A 19521-nucleotide genomic window follows, 5' to 3' on the forward strand; every position below is an offset into this window, starting at 1 on the left:
TAGCATAGTCAAAAGGTAAACAAAACAGTTCTTGTATATAACAATTAAATAAAAATAGTTAATAAGAGTAATGATTTAAAGTCACAAGACTGACATTCATGTATTTTCTTTTTATACAACACACAAGAATAACAGGCAGACAACAGCAAACATAAATAATGTAAATATATAAATGTGTTTGTTAAGCTAATATCTATTTATTTTTTTACATTTTTTTTATAATTGTATAGTAACACCACAACAAACAGTTAAAGTTCTGAATTTTAAAAAGAAATAAAATCACGGATGGTATTAGTCAAACAGTCTTTGTAAAATGAAGTCAGAACAGTTAAATAAACAAATAAAAATACTGAAATCAAAAGTTAAAAAAATATGTAAACAAATTGTAAAATAATGTTTAGTTTGCATAGTTATGCAAATCATAAATATAATACTAAGTGTTTTATAACAGCATTTTACTAACAGATAATTAACGGAAAAATGCTAAAAAGGGTTAACTGAAATGTGAGCTCAGACCTTCCTAAACTGGATGAATAGTTACAGAAAATGTTGAAAAGATAAGATAAGAAACAAGACTGCTAGACAAGTGGCTTGAGTTTTTCTAAAAACTTATTATTTAAAACATAATTGTTAAAATGTTCACATGCAACACTATTTGGTAATTATAATAAAACATCACAATTGTGCATATATGTCACTGATAAAAATAAAAAACTTAGTTACATCAAGTATAGCCAACAGATGGGTTACATACAGTTCAAATAAAGTATACAGGAGGGTACAAATAACTACTACTAGTAGAAGTAGACAGCAAAAGCAACAGCAAAGATGAGACAAAAGTCTATAGTTTAGTAACCTAATAAAATAAATGTATAACCAAAGTGTTGGGCTGACATACATTCTATTCTCACAGTATAAAGCAGATATACAATACTGCAGTACTACAGGGGGAGGGGTACTTTATCAGTTTTACACACTGTGTGAGCAGTATGTGTTGCAAAAGGGTCTGAAATAAAGCTAAGAGCAGAAGTTCCTTCTTAACAATACTGTTTCAGGGGGAGGGAAAAACAGGTATTAGTGCATTAGAAATATTGGTAAACAGATTAAACCTGATAGGATAGAATATTTTATAGCTGTCATTCTAGTTATTAAACACAGATTAAACCTGACAGGATAAGATATTTTATAAGTTGTTAATAGCTATCATAATGGTTATTGTATTGTTTAGTATTAAATTGTATTTACAACCTGTTAAACTGTAAAGTTATACAAGAGATGGTTTAAAAAAAAAAAACAAGAGATGGCTTGAAATTGATTACAGCTATACAGGACAGAGTAAAGATATGTAAAAAACTGAACAAGATTGGTCACTATTTTTTAATATGTTTTTGGCAAGACAATGTTGGTATAAAAAAGCATGAATATTTTTAATTGCTGAGTATGTAGTTTAAAATAACAGGACATATGCATTTGGTATCAGTTCCACTAGATATTTCTAAAGAGACATAAATATTTTCCAAGATTTTGCTTAATATTAATGCTATTAAATTTGTAAGATTAGACTAAATTTACTTTATAGTCTTTGTATGTACAAATACAGAAGAATTTAGTACAAATTAAATTAATGCCTAGCAATGAATATGTGTGAAAAACCATGTTTTAAAAAATTGGGTTCAGGATAGCTGCTAAATTGAAATGCATGAATAGCAAACAGTCTGTGTAAATACATACTGAACAGAATACATTGTAATAAGTTTAAAAGTAATTTGTCAAGTTGTAATATCACTGGTTTTACCCCAGTAAAAGAATTGCTTTCAAATATTTATTATCTAAGCCCAGTTCACTACTTTACCAAGATGTTAATGGGCAGTTCAAAGACATGACCACAATGTTATGGTTAAAATGACATTGAAACTATATATTTTCAGTAGTGTATAAATGCTTGCAGTAGCACATGGTTTTTGTCTCTTATAGATATTAGTCTATCTCTAATCTTTTGATATAAAATAATCAATAAAAGTAAAGATTTAATTCAACAAGTTGCAAAGAGTTAATGAAACAGTTCTAAGTCATAAATTAAATTCTGTAATTGCAAAATAATAAATTAATCAAGTTAAACTAAAGCAGACACAGCTCATAACTGATAAAATATTTTCACAGAATGGTCTGCAAAAGAAAAAGTTGTTAAATACATTCAGTTTTGGTAGTGATACTTTAATATAATTGTATTAACTATGTAAAATTGCATTTTGATTTGTTGTATCAAAAGACTATATAATGTGATCAAAAAATACATATCAGTATAAAATGTTTTGAGTATGTTTAAAAACAGAGGGAATTGTTAGATATTATGAATATGAGGCTGAAATTAATTATGGTGTAAATATGCTGAAAGAAAAAGTTTGCTTAAATACAGAAACAGAGTTTAGTAATATGTGATCAGCAACCATACTAAATGACTGTGGCTTAAAAAAATAAGGAACTTGCTTATGAGTGTATTACATACACATCAAGAAAGCTGAACTTCTTACAGACGTGACAAGAATGTAATCTGCTTTCACTGGACAACAGGACATGCTTTTCTAAAAAAGTTTAAAAATGTGCTTTTCTAATCCACAAGGCGTTTTCTTGAAGACAGTTTACTTATCAGCATTTGCACAAGAACAGATGTGTTAGCCTTTGCGTCATCAAGGCAGTATCTTTCCAAAACCTAGAGGGTGTGAGTTTAACTAAAATATGTATAAAAAGTCTGTATTAAATCTAGTTGTTAGGGGTATGGTAGGAACTCATTAGTCCTGAGGTAAATGTTATATCTCTCACATCATCTGTACTATATGAGAAGTAAAGTTGGAATAGTACTTTTAAGCTGCAACATTTGTCCAGTTTGGTTTATTATAAAAGTTATTGGTTACTGCTCTCTAAAGTTGATGCTGCAAAGTATATTCTCTCATCAGTGTATATTCTGCAAGTTTCTGTATGCAACAGACTGTGAATGCAATTATAACCAGACTTTGATTCCAGCCAGCAAGACTGAGTGTCTTAAGAAGACTTCAAATCCCACAGCAAGAGCAAGCAGTAAGCAGCAGTAAGCAGAGAGAGCTAAATATATTTTTTCAAGGATAGAACATTTTATTAATATCTAACTATAAAAGGATGGCTTGTCACACATTCAAACCATCTGTATATACCAGCAGAACATTACAAAGAAGATTGAAACACAAACTGAAAAAGATTGAAATAACAGTCAACAACACCTTGAGTTACTAATAAGGTATGTAGAACACTCAGTATGTCTGTGTATGTAGTACCTGTTCTGTAATAATTAAAGTGTACACAATGCATATAGTGGAAACAGTTATCTTGTAGTGATGTATTATTGAGCAAAGTAATGCTTGTAGTATTTATGTGTGTACTGCTGTAGGTCACAAGGCAAACAAGTACGTGCTGTAACAGGGGATAGTATATGTTGATATATTGTAACAGTAGGCATATGTATGGGTGTGTTACTGAGAATAACATATCAAAGGTGGGCCTACTGTGCAATTATGATTTGCATTGTGGGATATTGTGCCAATAACTGTGTAATGTACAGTATTGTAGGCAGATATATATTACATTTTACATAGCATTACTGTTATGTTAGGCAAACATTAGCTGTGTCTATTGGCATTTACAATACACAATAACAGGATACATATAACTTGTAGTCATCCGACAGTTTATCAGCATGACAGCAAAGTAAAATGGAAGAGCTAGTTAACTATCCATGCACATAAGACATGTAATAGGTTCATAGGTTCATAGGTAGGTACTAGGCTGCCTGCCCAAGGGCATTTATAAGCCTAGCTAGAGAGGGTTGGCTTCTACCACTGCCTTAGGTTAGTTCCCTGTGCCTCTGAACAGCAGAGCCATTAGTTCTCTGCGCCTCTGTCCAGCAGAGCCACTGCAGTGATCCCTGGGGTACATGTCTGTCTCCCATCCACCCGTCAAGGTTTCTCTTGAAGAGTGGTAGCGAGGGGCCATGCCTGATGTACACTGGAATCATGTTCCAAAGCATGGGGAGTCTCTGGGACAGGAATCTATACCTCCAGCATGTCCTAGTTATTGTTATGGTTAGGTTTATATCCCTAGAGCATGTGGCTCTCAGGGGCTTTTGTTTAGGTCGAGCATATCCATCAATACTGGGTTGGACATGGGTCTTGTATGTCAAGCAGAGATCACCTCTGAGTACGCGGTATGCAGCCGAGTACAGCTGGAGTTTCTTTAGTTGGGCTGCATAGGTCATCTGTTTGAAGTCAGTGATCCTCTTGGTGTGGCACTTTTGTGGTCTTTCAAGCTGTTGCGGTTGTCTTGTAAGGTACATCCCAAATGGGGTGTTGTATTCTTTAATGGGTCTAATATGTGATGAGTAGAGCGGCACAATGGCCTCCTTTGTTCTGGATGCGAACCGATTTGAGATTAGGGGGGCAACATAGAAGGATATTCTAACCACCTTAGCAATATGGCTATCAAAGGGTTCCCAGATCCCTTATCACTTTTTCTGTATGTAGGGGACTACCTCCTATGTGGTAGTCTACGGGTAATTAGGGGATGACTATGCACTTTTTGGCATTCAGCTTGAGTCCATGATATTGACACCAGGTATCCGTCTCAGTGAGACCCTTCTGGAGGGTGTCTGTATCAGCTGGGGAATCAATTATGGCCCCTAGTTTGCAGTCATCTGCAAACCTTTTCATCCAAAGTCCTCCTGTGCTTGCCTGTACCTCAGAGAAGTATATACCGAACATGAGGAGTCCTAGGACTGAGCCCTGGGGGATGCCACTTGTAACTGGTTTACAGTCGGACCTAGGGTCTACAACTCTCACTGTGTGGGTTCTGTCCATGAGCCACTTTGCAAACCATCTCATGACGTAGGGGTTAATGTTCAGGTTGATGGGTATGTCTTTAATACCAGAATGGGGAATGGTGTTGAAAGCCTTTGCAAGGTCAAGGTAGGCTGTGTGGGCCTCCTTACCCTCATCTAATGCCTTGGTAACTGTCTCAAAGAAGTCCACCAGGTTTAGGAGGCATGGTCTGCCCTTAACAAAGCCAAACAGGGTGGGGTCAAAGGTTTGGAGGTACCCAATGTCTCTGTGAATGAGATCCATGATGATGTGCTCCATAGCCTTGCAGACCAGGCTAGTCAGGCTTATAGGGCAATAGTTCCTGGGGTCTGTTGTGGAGCCACCTTTGTGGAGTGTGATAACTGTTGCTGTGTGCCACTCTGTGGGTACGTTGCCTGTAGAGAGGCTGTGTTTGAAAGTGTGTTTAGATGAGGGGTTAGTTCATTTTGGAGCTCTTGTAAGACACAGCCTTGGACACCGTCTGGTCCCATTGATGCTGTGTTCTTGGCTTTGGAGAGGGCTGTTTTAACCTGTGTGTCGGTGATTGCTGGGGTCGTACATTCTTCTGGCATGGTTATGGGCCCTTTCGGGGGTGAGAGGGGTGTAAAGTTTGCACTGAACCTGTCTGCCGAAATGTTGGCAATATCAGTCGGTTCAGTGTATTGTCTGCCAGTCTGCACCAACTCAGAGCAGATCTGACAGTATCCACTTAGGTTCTTCACATAGCTAAAGATTGCTTTGTGGTCATTGTTAGAGTCCTTGGAATTATCTCTTTCAAAACTAGCCTTGGAAGAATTTATAAGGGACCATAGTGTTTTGCTGATACTGATCAGGGATGTCTTTCCTTCTAGGGATTTCGCTCTTATCTGTTCTAGTATCCTCCTTCTGTCATAGAGCCTGTTTATGGCAGGGGTCCACCAGACTGGTTTCCTTTTCTTGGAGGACTGAGTCTTGGTTTGCCTTGGGTAGCATGATCCATGCACTTCTGCAGATGATCATAGAGTGCCTTTGTATAGGTTTCAACATCCTGGTCAGCATTGTTCATTGTCGTGGTGGCTGTGAACCTTTTAACCTCAATCTTAAGCAATGTGAAATTTGCTTTGGAAAAGTATTTCACATTGGTTTCCTTGTTTGGGGTTGTGGGCAGAATGTGAATATCCAGAGTGATTCCCATGGTCTGATCTAACCAGCGAGGGGTTGACGTCAGGTGTGGAACACTGGTCACCCATGTTGGTGATGACCAGGTCCAATATGTTGTTTCCTTTGTTGAAGGTGTTGACCAGTTGATCCAGGACATTTGAGTGTATACATTCATGAAAACACTGGGCAAGGGAGTTAGTAATTGAGTAGTTCTCCAAGTTAATGTTTGGGTAGTTAAAATCACCCAGTATTAGGGTGTTTGGTAGGACCTTCATATGTTCCAGTGTCTCCGGAAATGTAGATTGTGGGTCCTGGGTCATGGTGGGCGATCTGTAGAAAGCTACAATTTGGAATGCAGTTTTGGCCATTGTTAGTTGCATTTGGATGATCTGTGCTGCATCGTGCTGCACCACTAACCTGGAGGTGTGAATATCCTTGATGAATATGGATACACCCCCACCATTTATGTTTCGGTCCAGGTTCTGTGGCCAAAAGGTGTGGTATAACTTATAGCCTGGAAGTGCTGTGGTGCTCTCTGGAGCCTTAAACCAGGTTCCTGTTACTGCACAGATATCGATGTTCTCTATACAGAGGAGTGCCTCGAGTGCATGTAATGTGAGGTCCAGACTTCTGGCGTTGAGTAGCATTACCCTCAGTTTATGGTTACTGGTGCTATATACAGTGGTGGGTTTGTCTTTTGAGCCTTGCATAAAGGTCCACATTGCCTAATATTCAGCTCTCTAGTATTGTTTGCAAGCAATGACAGCTGTGCATGTGTACATGTTCTGCAAATGTGTACTGACCCTTGTTACAGGGCTGTGTCAAATGGCTATGTGCATACCTACATAGAGTGGATATTGACAGTAGAGACACACTGGTTGAACGTTTAGGTTTGTGTAGCCTAACCTCTCATTGGCAGACTAACAGCTGCTTGGAAATATGTGGACAGTACTGGTAATGAAACATGGTGCATATCATCCTTAACTCTAGTGTGACATCTGCTGTAGGAGTGTAAGATGTAGGAAACCGCTGCCCATGTGTAATAGCTGCTTCACAGGTGATGGCTTACACTATCTGATCATATCCTGATCATGTCGATATTGGCAGCAGAGTCTATTGATATTTGACTCTGTGTGGGGAGTGGATGTCTGTGGCCAACCGAGCTCATGGTTCTGGTGGGTATGTGAGCATATACCCAGACAAAGATACAGCCCTGTTGACACGTGCATCATCTCTACTCAACTATCAGGATGTGATGTGGCCCACAGAGGGGGACTGCTACTAAAGGTAGCGACCAAGTTCCTGTAATAGCTAGTCCATAACACAAATATGTACTTGTGAGCATCACTGTCTAAAACATATGCATAAGCAGTAAGTAAACTAAATACAGTACATGGTACTTGTAGTACTGAATGCTCATACAGGCATGTCCACTAATCAGCTACTGGTGTTTACTAATGTTAGCTTTGTATATGTGGCCATCCTGGGGGAATGCAATCTCTAAGACATGTACACTGCCAAACCCACCTAACACAATACCCCACACATTGTCTGGGATGCAGCTACAGGGATGAGGTTGGAGGCAGTCCATTCTACACCCATGACTGGACTAGACAGTCAAGAGGTGTAGGTTAACACATGCATCCCATCACCACAACCAACACATACCCTTACCAGAACACAGTAAGGACACACACACACATGCCACCAGAACTCACACACATCCACAGAGGCTTTCTGGCCAAGCAAGAGGCCTCCCAAGTTGGAATAGACAGACAACAGGCTACAAAGACTGTATGACATAGTTTGCATAATTGTGTCACTCCTCAGAACATGTGGCCAGAAACATGGCCAACAGTATGCATTTGTGAATGCAAACTCTAGCACTATGTTACACACCAAGCTATATGAGGGCAAACATACTGTCAACAACCTGTCTGCCATGATTAGCCACATACCCATACACTCAGACCACCTTTTGAAATATACACATATCTCTGGCATATTCTATGTTGTTGTGCAGGACCTGTGATGCAGTAGCCTTGACTGCATGGAAACACATGTAGGAACCATCAGGTCTTGTAGCCCATGCAGGTATGTCCCAAGTCCTGGGTAGCATTCTGCCATTGGCCAGAATGATGCAGCAGTACAGGGACAAGGATTGTATTCCACAATTGTGTAATGTACTGGTGTAATTCAAAGAGTATCCAGCATCTCTCTGCCTGGGATAACATGGTTGACAGACCATAATGCTTTGCCAGACAGGGCCTGCACCTGTCACCCCTGAGAATCTGGATACTGGCGATGGTCTGTGCTTCCCCTATAGTGCCCTCATCATGCCAAGTTCAAGTGAAAGTCCACTGGTGCAACAGGGACAGCCAAGAAATAAACTGTGAGTCTTGATACTCAATGATACAAATCAGGTACTCAATATGGACTCACTTACAGCAATCTGAAACATGGAGAACATATCTGTGCAGTGATAGTTATGGTTCAATGCTCTGGAGAGCACCCCTGCATGACAGTGTTATAACACATACCTCACCTCATGGACATCACCCTTTATTGGAATATATGGCCCACAGGTGTGTCCAACTTCCTGAGGGATATGTACACCCCCACGCTAGTTGCACTTGCACAACGTAAGATGCATTATGCTGAGCAACTACCTTTGTGCCAAGGTTTAATCCAAAATGCACCTTGTGACAGATCATCCACCATACCTCAGAATTCCCAACTGTCATTGTGCTGTAATGGGGAATGCCAGTTTTGAGACAGGAAACCATAATCATGGTCACTCAGCTATCCCATTATGAACTGGGAAGACTCATCTTGTACAAACACCTGTGCTCAATGCATGTTGGATGTCAGCAACAGCAATGACCTGGACCACCATAGTCACACAAACAGGGCTAACAGTATGCCACACATGGTCAGTCTTCAAAGCCAATTTTATGCTCCTTAAGAGTGAAGTGGTGACTGTCATGGCACCCATGCAGATGTACAATGCATGTGCAAATGCTGAGTCCTACACAAATGTACTTTAAGCACTCACATATGTGCAATGATTGTGCCAGTGAAACAGGAGCAATATTCAACCAAACACAAACATGAAGGCAAACCGGTGGTACCCTGCCTTAAACTGTACCACAGAAGGTAGTAACTGTTGCAAGAGTCAACACACGAGTGGACGATGACCTATGATCAGCCTCTGTAAGATGCAGATACACCATATAATGCCGCACAAAGCTACTGTGAAACTAATCATCCACATATTATGAGGCCAACCACAGAGGATTCCATAGCTGTGTCATGAAACATAATGGCAACAACAAGACCTGCTGTGCTTCCCAGCATTATGGTATGAGATGCACTGCACCTATAGAAATAGCACCTGTTCATCCAGATAGGGTCTTGGATAACATAAACACACTGCCCCCCACCAACATGTACACATTCATATATCCATGTACACTACAGAGCCCCTGTAACCACAGCTATGCAGGTACAAGCTGCACTCAGGCTGCATAGGACCTGTCCACATCCCAAGTTGTATCATACACATGGCAAAACAATTTGCTCTCCACATAAACATCATGTAAAACATAGCTTCATGTCAGGCTGTGTACACACTGAATGGTGCACACCAACAGTTATCACAACCCACAAAGGGGGAGACACCACTGATAATGGGATTTACTGCACTACTACCCTGCTGAGTCTGGTCTGAAAGGCCATGAACCTTGATCAAATTATTTGATGTCAGTAGTACAGATGTGGATGACAGCAAGGTTGATTTCACACAGCATATCATAACCTTGCCAAGTCATAGGACATCATCTCCCATACTGTGTTCCAGCTACACTCAGTATACTAGATGTACATTCTTATGTCACAGGAGTGATTTGCAACTGGACTGCTGGCAGAACCAACACTACAGAAGGTGTCTGAATAATACATGCACATCACACCAGTGCCAGCTACAGTAAGACAGGGCAATTCATTGTACTCCCCCTCATTGTAGTCTATACCGCACAGACTAACACAGAAGGCATCTGCCTATTGAAGTATGTGAATGACTATGACCTAGGAGCAATAGCTGACTCAATGAGTTTTGCAGTCAATATACAGAAGGGGCTTTGTGGGTGAGGTGTGTGACATATGGCTGCAATCTGACAGCTACATATTGCATTATCACCCCTATGTTAATAACCCTGTACCCATGAACTACCACCTAGGCAGCGGTCAACATAATGGACAGTGTGTGTAAGGGATGCAGCTGGACAGTTGTCTTTCCTGTGATAGTTACATCACCACACCTGTCAGGTAGTCATAAGTGGCAACCCTATTCATGACAGGGTGCCATCCATGAATATAGAGACCATTGTTCAGCCATACTCAACACTCAAGTGACCCATATCAGATCACATATTTCCTTTAAGGGGTATTGGCCATGTTCAGATGGCCTACACCAGCCTTCCCAATCCCCATCTCCACTATGTAACATGATGCCTACCCTGAATAAAGCCATGTCCAACCCAGTGATGTTGGACATGCTACACTTACACATCCTGATCTCAAACACATACTTCATGGACATCCACCTTCCTAGTACAAGGATCACCACATGCTGGACAGATCCTTGTCCCATACACTTTACATACTCCTGCCATACTATGCATCCCTGTCCAGCAAAGCTGCACAATACCCCTCTTTCAGACATGGTGTGATGACCGCATGGTAAATATATCATTAACCCTTTGGATCAGTTATCTGGCACTACTAGACCTGGCCCCAGAAACCCACCTGTTGGCTACAGCTAGGTAACCTTTTATCCTAGGCTCATACATGGCCCAGGGCATATAGCCTACTAGTTGACTTTGACCGTACATGCTATAGTTGATATCCAACCCTGTAAATGCCATCAGGCTAGCCAGTGTCCCATGTATATCACATATGCAACACAGGTGATATATGGCAGGATGTTGAACTGCTGTACAGTGCCATGTAGATGTATATGGCAAAACACATACATGTAAAACCTTCCGTGAGCAAGTCTGCAGGGTCACAAGTGATGTCCATTAAGGCAGTGTAAGTCTTTATATGTGACATATACACAGCATCAAGGTCGACTGCATTAATGTGGACAAATCCCGGCATGTGCTAATAGGTAAGAACACCAGTACAGGCAAACAGACATGCCTACATCAAGACAGCATCCACACGGAGTATGAGCAATGTCATCAGGTGGCACACACATATATGGTGATAATATCCAATTACCATTGAGTGTCAAATGTGTGCAACACAAACATGTCAGTGGTGTCAGTGTCATGTAGATTTGCAAAGACAACTATTTAATCGTAATAAATGTGATACACATGTATGTTCAGCTGTACCTCTGTACGTCTCTGTGAGTTACTGTGACCTGTCTCCATCATTATGTCATCCAGGTATGCCGCATGCAAGGCTGCCACCTTATACCCGCTTGGAGGATGAGGTCCTCAACCCATACCTACTTGATAATCATCATGTACTATTCAGCCATGTGCTATAGGATGCACAGCAGCAGGCTGCCCTGTGGCAGGAACTTTGCAGGAGGGTTAATGATGTGGGTGGCCACAACCGCACATACCAGCAGGTGTACAGACACTGTACAGAGCTAATTAGATGGGAAAAACAGAGTGCGAATGCAATTGCCAGGGAACAAGGTGCAACAGGTGGTGGGCCACCAACCCAGCCCCCACTCACATGTACCGAGGAGCTACTGGTCAACCTGGGGACACCTGCAGAACAACATCCACAAGCCTTAGTTGATATCGTGGAGATGGGTGTCTCTCAACCACCGAGCCTGGAGTTGCCTGGTAAGTCACTACTGCACATATATATATATATATATAGTTACATGTGTCACTGTACAATATGTAATGTAACATCATATGCAAGGTATGTATACACACATGCCGCATACTATAGTATGCTACTCTGTGTATGCACACATGTGCATACTCCATAGTATAGTTTATTGTACTGGCGTATGTGTTAACATGCACATTACACCCTATAGCTATCATACAGGTATGGATAATGATCATACTGCTGTGTCACTCCTATTTAGGTACCTCTGGCATTCCGCTGTGACAGCAGCCCATTGCAGGTGAGACTGTTATTATTTATCAGGCATGTTAATGCATAGATATATCCACCATGTGGCCATTTACTACATGTACACATAATGTATGGTCCTGCCACAATATACAGGTCAGACCTGCAATGCATCACAATGGCTACCCATGTGCAATACTTGCAAACTATGTGAAACACCGACATGAAACTTCACAAACTGTCATTGCCAGATGTGTGGACAGCTGTGCATACAATGGTGGAGGTGTTGTTCACTATAGGGACATGTAATACAGATCTGAACTACACATGTGGGGAATACAAACAGTACTACACAGTGGAGTATGACCAGCCCACAGGATTCACTGGTGTGGATTATACCCCTGCTATGAATGTCACACAATGTTACATGCTATCTGACATGTCCATGACATCTAGTGGGCTGGCTGCAACACTGCCTAACTATCCTGAAAAACATATCCCACATACCAAACATGCCACCCTTTGTCTGCATAACCCTGTCATCAGTGGAGCAAATGACATCTATGGGTGTATGTCATATGGGACAACACAGACATGTGAAATAGATGCCCGTCACAACCATTTGGCCAACACATGTTCACACATGGCCATGGAGGATGGCCAGAGACATGAAGAAACACACACAGTAGACGTGATGTGCATGTGTGTACACCCTGTTGTACATTGGCTCCACATGGTCCAACTATGGCCTTTGCGTAATGGCTATATTGCAGATGTGGAACACTAGACATTTATTATTTATTTTATTTATTTTACATTTGTTGACTGGGATAGTCCGACTGGATACATGTCCATTTTCAGCGGAGGCCCGGGGAGAAAAGCTCCACAGAGAAAAAACAGAAAAACACATAGGTTTACAGGTACATAAATGAAAGGCTTAACAAATTAACATTCTTTATGCTTTCCTTGGCATGATTATTGTATCAACAAGACAGTAAAGAATCCAGCTCAAAATTACAAGTACAATACAAATTCAAGAGACAAATTCAAGAGACAATAATGTTACTATGTTCAAAAAGTTCTACACCATTGCAGGGTTCCAAGTGATCTTAGAGAAACTGATTACAGTAGAACGAACTAAATAGGGTAGTAGTCAGTTAATTTACAAATTATTTGATGCCAAAAAAGAGGAGAACCCCAGTTAGCTAGTTCAAGTAGGATAGGATATGCTGTAGTTCAATTAGCAACTAGTCTGGATTTGCACATGAGCATAGCCAATGTGCCTTAAAGAATTGTATGAGATGTATTTTAAATTGAGAGAGGGAGTTAGTGAGTCTTAAGTAGTTAGGGAGGGAGTTCCAAACCTTTCCTATTGTATTGGTGAAGAGAGCATCGCCGCCCATATTATTGGATTTGATGGTTTGGACCAGAGATCTGTTGGAGGAGCGAAGACTACTTAGGTTAGAGTAGGGGGTCAGTAGGTTATTCAGTGAAGGGGTTTTGTCAGGTTCCTTAATGATTTTAAATGCTACAGAGAGTTGGTTTAGTTTGAGGAGATTGGATAGTTCTAACCAGTCAAGTTTCTTTAGATTGTGGCAGTGGTGAGTTCTATAAGGAGCCCCAGTTATAAATCTGGCAACGTGATTGTAAGTCACGGATAGTTTATTAATATCGCATATGTTGAGGAAAGAGAATACAGGTGAGGCATAGAGAAGTGTGGAGAGGAGATGGGTACGGGCGATAGTTTAGCATTGGGAGTTAGGAAGTTCTTGATTGTATACAAGGATCCGAGTTTCTTATTTACAGCTTTTATAGTCTGGCTGATATGCAAGTCAAATTTAAGTTTGTTGTCAATAGTCACCCCTAGTAGTTTAGTGTTGGTATCGGGTTCAATTATGGTCCCGTTTTTAGACTGAACGGAGAAGGTAGTATTGTTAGCTTGTGTATTGTGTTGCACTAGAGGACGAGCTGAGGTGGGAAAGAATAGTAGTAACTTAGTTTTTTTTGGGTTTAGGATGAGATTCCTCTCAAAGAGCCATTTTTCTACTGTGGCAAAGCAGTGTTGGGTTGTTACTTCTAAAGCAGGGAGAGTGACATCTGAACAGATAAGGGTTGAGTCGTCTGCATATTGGATGCATATGGCTTTGGGGATGACTGAATAGAGTTCGTTTATGAAGACGGAAAAGAGAAGGGGACCTAGTATGGAGCCTTGGGGAACACCTATGGTATTGGGTAGTAGTTGAGAGAGCTTATTTTGCCATTGGACTGCCTGTTGCCTTCCAGAGAGATAAGCAAGGAACCATTTGAGGGCTGAAGTGTCAAAGTGGAAGGTTTCTAGCGTGTGGAGAAGTAGTTGGTGATTGACCATATCAAAGGCTTTTGACAAGTCAAGAAAGAGAGCGGAAGATATTTTTCTGTTATTACGATTTGTATTAATTGAGTCAGTAAAAGAAAGGAGGGCGGTGGTAGTACTATGGTGGGGTCTGAAACCATGTTGGGATTTGGTCAATAGGTTATTTAGGGTGAGGTAATGGAGAAATTGTTTATGAACACATCTTTCCATGATTTTGGCTATTGGAGACAAAATTGCTATGGGTCTGTAGTTGGATGGTTCGGTAGAAGAGCCACCCTTATGGAGTGGTATGACGTAGGATATTTTCCAGATCGAGGGGATAGTGGCCTCTGTAATAGTTCGATTAATCAGGATAGAGATAGGATAGGCTATCGCATCTGCTGCTATTTGTAAGTATTCTGCTGGGAGTTGGTCTGCCGAGAGGGTGGTTGGTTTGAGTTTCTTCAGTAAGATTCTAATGTAAGAGGTGGGGATAGGCTGTAATTTAAAGAGGGGGAATGTTTCCTCAGAAATGTTAGCTAGGAGAGAGGAAGGAGGGGGTAGTTGATTGGCTAATGACTGGATAGTTTCAGTAAAGAAGGAGTTAAAAGTATTAGCTATGACTTCTGGGTTTTTGCCAATAAGTGTCTCAGGGGTAGGGGTACCTGATTTACCGGGATGGAGGAGATTATTTAAGCCAGCCCAGAACTTTTTTGGGTTGTTCTGGTGTTTCTCTTGGAGGTGACAGAAATAGTTCTTTTTGTCCAATTTACTGGCTTTTTTTGTTTCTAAGCTGCTGGAATTTAATACGGTCTAGGGTGCCTTGGTGGATCGCCATTTGTCCCAAGCTTTATCTCTAAGTTTAAATTTGGATTTAGTTTCTCTGGTTAACCAGGGAGCTATCCACCTTAGTTCTGGTAAGTCGGTTAGGTGCATGAGTGTCCAGAATCTTTAGGAATGTGTCAGTAAAGAATGTCACACTCTCATCAAGGGGCAAAGTTTTTAGCTTAGACCAGTTACAAGATTTTAGTTCAGCTACAAATTGGGTTGATACAAATTTCTTCTTATTTCTAACAAGTTTGTGTATGGGAAGGTTATTGTTAGAAAATTTGTGTTTTATTATGAAAGTGACGAGATGGTCACTAAGATCGTTGGGAAGGGTCCCAGTGGTATATTTATGGGTGGGATTATTGGTAAGAATCCAGTCAAGTATACTCTCTTTTGGTGGGCATTTCCTACTCTTGTTGTAGAGATTATATTTTGGGAGAATCCATACAGGTTAATGGGTATGGGTTAGTCTGTGCGAGCACTGGGTCCAATCAATGTTGACATCGCCTAGTACAAAGGTTTCTTGAGGATAGTTAGTGGATAACCAGTTTAATGTTTGTTCCATAGTTTCTACATTGTTCCCAGGTGGGATATAAATTACAAAAAGGTTAATACTTTTTTGGTTGTTTAAACATATTTTTAGGGCTATTGACTCTGCATTAGCAATTTTAGGTGGTTGGATAGGATGCATTATGATATTAAGTGAACTTTTGTATAAAACAGCTATACCGCCACCCCTTTTGTTTGCTCGATCAACCCTTAAGATATTATATCCAGGTGGAAGAATTTCTTCATCTTTGGTGACTGGTTTAAGCCATGTTTCGGTTAGACACATAATATCAGGGAAATGAGTGGCTAGCATGGTATGGAGGTTATGGAGTTTATTGTTGATGCTTCTTAGGTTGAGATGGAAGATAAGAAGGGAGGTAGTTGACCTTTGGGCTAAAGTTGGGGTGACAGAGTTGGGGTGAGGGGTGAGGGTTGGGCCTGGGTTTGGGTGTATATCACCATCTTTAGTGATACATTTTATTAGTTGGTCTAAGAGTTTTTGAAGTTTATATAGTATCTTTTGCCCGTGTTTTGTTGTTGGGCCCTTTGGGTGTAGTTGGGTGAGGTGGGTACTGTAAGTACTCGGAGTCCTTAAAGGGTGATAAAGAGGAGTAGGTTTGTTAGGGAGCTGATTTGTGGCAATACAAGTTTGTCCCTTTGGGTAGTGAAATCCTATGAGTTCAAGGTTTTCATAGCTAGATAGTAAGTAAGGGATGATTATAAGTGGTAGTGTAAGAGGAATAAAAAGATTCTTTGTTTTTGACATATTAAGAGGCAGGATAGTATACTAAGATAGGTGGGTCCAAGAATTTGAATGATAAGTGTTAATTGAATATTGGGATTATGGGAGGAGATTTAGTTAATGGGTGGACTAGTTTGATAGGTTCTAAGGCTGATGAGGTGTGGTTGTTGAGCTGTTAAATGTGGGGATAGTGGGGGCGGGTGGGATAAGGGGGCAGGGTGGGGAGCAGAGCGAGCCCGAGCGCAGCGAGGGCTTGAGCGGGGTTACACCACCCAGGAGCTTTCTGGGTCTCAATGGTAAAATACTGCAGGTAAGTGCAGGAGGCCACTAATGCTAGTTACTAGACCTGATTGGTTGTAGTCTAGGTATTATCTGACTAGGGTAGGCAGTAGCCTGAGTTAGATACTGTTTGGTTGCCTGCCCAGGTATTCTGTCCTGAGGTAGTAAGTTAATTCTAGACTTATACAGCAAGTTAAAGTTGTTAACCTTTTCTTAGTGAAATCTTAATTGTGGAATTGAAGGCTAGGACCTGTCTGTGCAGTCGCACTGTGATAAGGGTGTTCCTGTTAACAAATTTTAATTCTTGGTAGCCACGCGGTTAGAATGTACGGGGCAAGTACCTAGGGAAAGACAGAATATGCACATTTATTGAAATGTATCAAAACCCATGCAGCAATAAAGTAAACTTGTAAGCGTTGTTAAAACTACACAAGCAATAGAGTTCTAGTATTAGCGTCTAACACAATCCCTCAGTATTCTGTTATAATACAATTAAACAATAGGCAAGACGAGCGTAATTACAGGCTTCATCTAAACGTACATTGAGTCATACTGAACTGGCAAGGCAGAACATCGGCTATGATTTGTCATTAGGTGTGTTTGCGACACCCCCACTTATTAAATACTGCAGGTAAGTGCAGGAGGCCACTAATGCTAGTTACTAGACCTGATTGGTTGTAGTCTAGGTATTATCTGACTAGGGTTGGCAGCAGCCTGAGTTAGATACTGTTTGGTTGCCTGCCCAGGTATTCTGTCCTGAGGTAGTAAGTTAATTCTAGACTTATACAGCAAGTTAAAGTTGTTAACCTTTTCTTAGTGAAATCTTAATTGTGGAATTGAAGGCTAGGACCTGTCTGTGCAGTCGCACTGTGATAAGGGTGTTCCTGTTAACAAATTTTAATTCTTGGTAGCCACGCGGTTAGAATGTACGGGGCAAGTACCTTTTCTTAGTGAAATCTTAATTGTGGAATTGAAGGCTAGGACCTGTCTGTGCAGTCGCACTGTGATAAGGGTGTTCCTGTTAACAAATTTTAATTCTTGGTAGCCACGCGGTTAGAATGTACGGGGCAAGTACCTGAATTGCCAAGACTTAAAACGAAATTATGAATGAAGACATAAAACCCCAACATCTGTAATTTAACCGCCATTGCTCTACAATCTGTTAGCTAGCCCTGTGCATATCTTGATCTTGTGTTAGCATGACATCAATCCACCACATAAGATGTGTTGAACATCTTGAGTGTGTCACGACATGACAGCAGTCACCTGTACAGTATCCACATACATACACAGACAACCACATCAGGCCACAGATACAGTACATTCCCCTTGCTGTTGTCAGACATCACTGTCATCCTTGCTCTTCATGTGTGTGTGTGTGTGTGTGTGTGGTACACTGATGTCATGTGGGTCATGGTGTACCAACGAATTTGCCATGTCTGGCCATAGTTGCCAGGCAGCAGCAATATGATTGCAGATGTGCAGTGGTGTCCTCAGTATACCCTTCAGTGACCTGTGTCACACATTCCACATTATGGTTTAGTGTGTATACACCAGTGACGTGGGTCACATTCCACAGTATATATGTATTGTATTTGAACACAGTCATGGCTATGAATTGTGTCTGTAACTCACACTGTATAGCAATAGAGAAACCACATGATTCCCTGCAATGGCCATGCACATCAGCTAAATGTGCAGTATATCTCTAGGGCGTACAGACAACACTGTGTCAGCGGAAGGTCCATGTTAGTATAACACATCCCTGCACTGGGACACCATTACTCCACTGTATATTTGACAGGACACCATTGTGTTAAACATGTATGCATGTTATTGCACACGTTAGCAGATCACATGTCATACTACATATGATTGTCAAGGTCATATGCCACACATCAGGCAGGTGTACTGTTAACCTGTGTTGGTCTACATGGTGTAACACAGGGATGTATGCTAACTACTACTATAATTGTGTAATGTGCATGCCTTCTGCTATGACACATGCATGCTGTTGTGTGCAACCCAGGGATGTATGATAACTACCACTATTATTGTCTGAACTGCATGCCGTCTGCCGTATCACATGCATGTTGCATGCCTTCTGTCATATCACATGCATGCTAGGTGCCATAGAGTGTGTCTGTGTGTCTGTGTGTGTGTGTGTGTGTGTGTGTGTGTGTGTGTGTGTGTGTATTGTATAGATTGTAATGTACAGTTCGTATCTGCCCCTCACAGGTGTTGATGTAGGTGCATTCCCCTCCTGCAGTCCATCTGATGTTAGTGTCCCCACAGACTCTAGCAGTGATGATGAATGTATGACTGAGGCACAGGCAGGGTTGTCAGGAGTGAATATGTGCCATTGGTTGCCATTCCACCTATATCCCCCTCATCCCTGCACACAGTTCTCATGCCAACACCTACCCCATCACCAGTTGGTGTGTGGTAGCTTGGAACAGGAAAGTGTGGAGGCTATGGAAGGTGTGGCTGCACACCATGGTGTCAGCCAACTGACTGGTGATGCCCCACACAGGCATGTGGCCAATGCTGCTCATAGGAGGACCTCTGGCCAACATGCCCCTGCAAGACAAAGCACAGCAGCTGGTGTCACTGGACGCATGTTTCAGGCTGTAATGGAGACACAGGCATGTGCTGAATGCCAC

At 41.2% G+C, this 19521-nt stretch overlaps 1 protein-coding gene and 1 long non-coding RNA gene across 3 annotated transcripts in view; both read right to left on the reverse strand.

The window, feature by feature from the left end:
• LOC122815309 (zinc-binding protein A33-like) overlaps window positions 1–19521 on the reverse strand; it is an 807460-nt gene that overhangs the window by 201360 nt on the left and 586579 nt on the right. The gene's annotated exons all lie outside the window — the stretch shown is intronic.
• On the reverse strand, window positions 3862–18027 carry LOC122815310. The gene is made up of 3 exons (XR_006366946.1): window positions 17934–18027; window positions 14680–14683; window positions 3862–3873 (listed from the first exon to the last, which is right to left on the reverse strand). It is a non-coding gene; the product is annotated as an uncharacterized LOC122815310 (long non-coding RNA).

This window comes from Protopterus annectens, chromosome 11.part0 (genome assembly GCF_019279795.1).
Source record: "Protopterus annectens isolate FY-2018-M chromosome 11.part0, PAN1.0, whole genome shotgun sequence".
Lineage (NCBI taxonomy): Eukaryota > Metazoa > Chordata > Ceratodontiformes > Protopteridae > Protopterus > Protopterus annectens.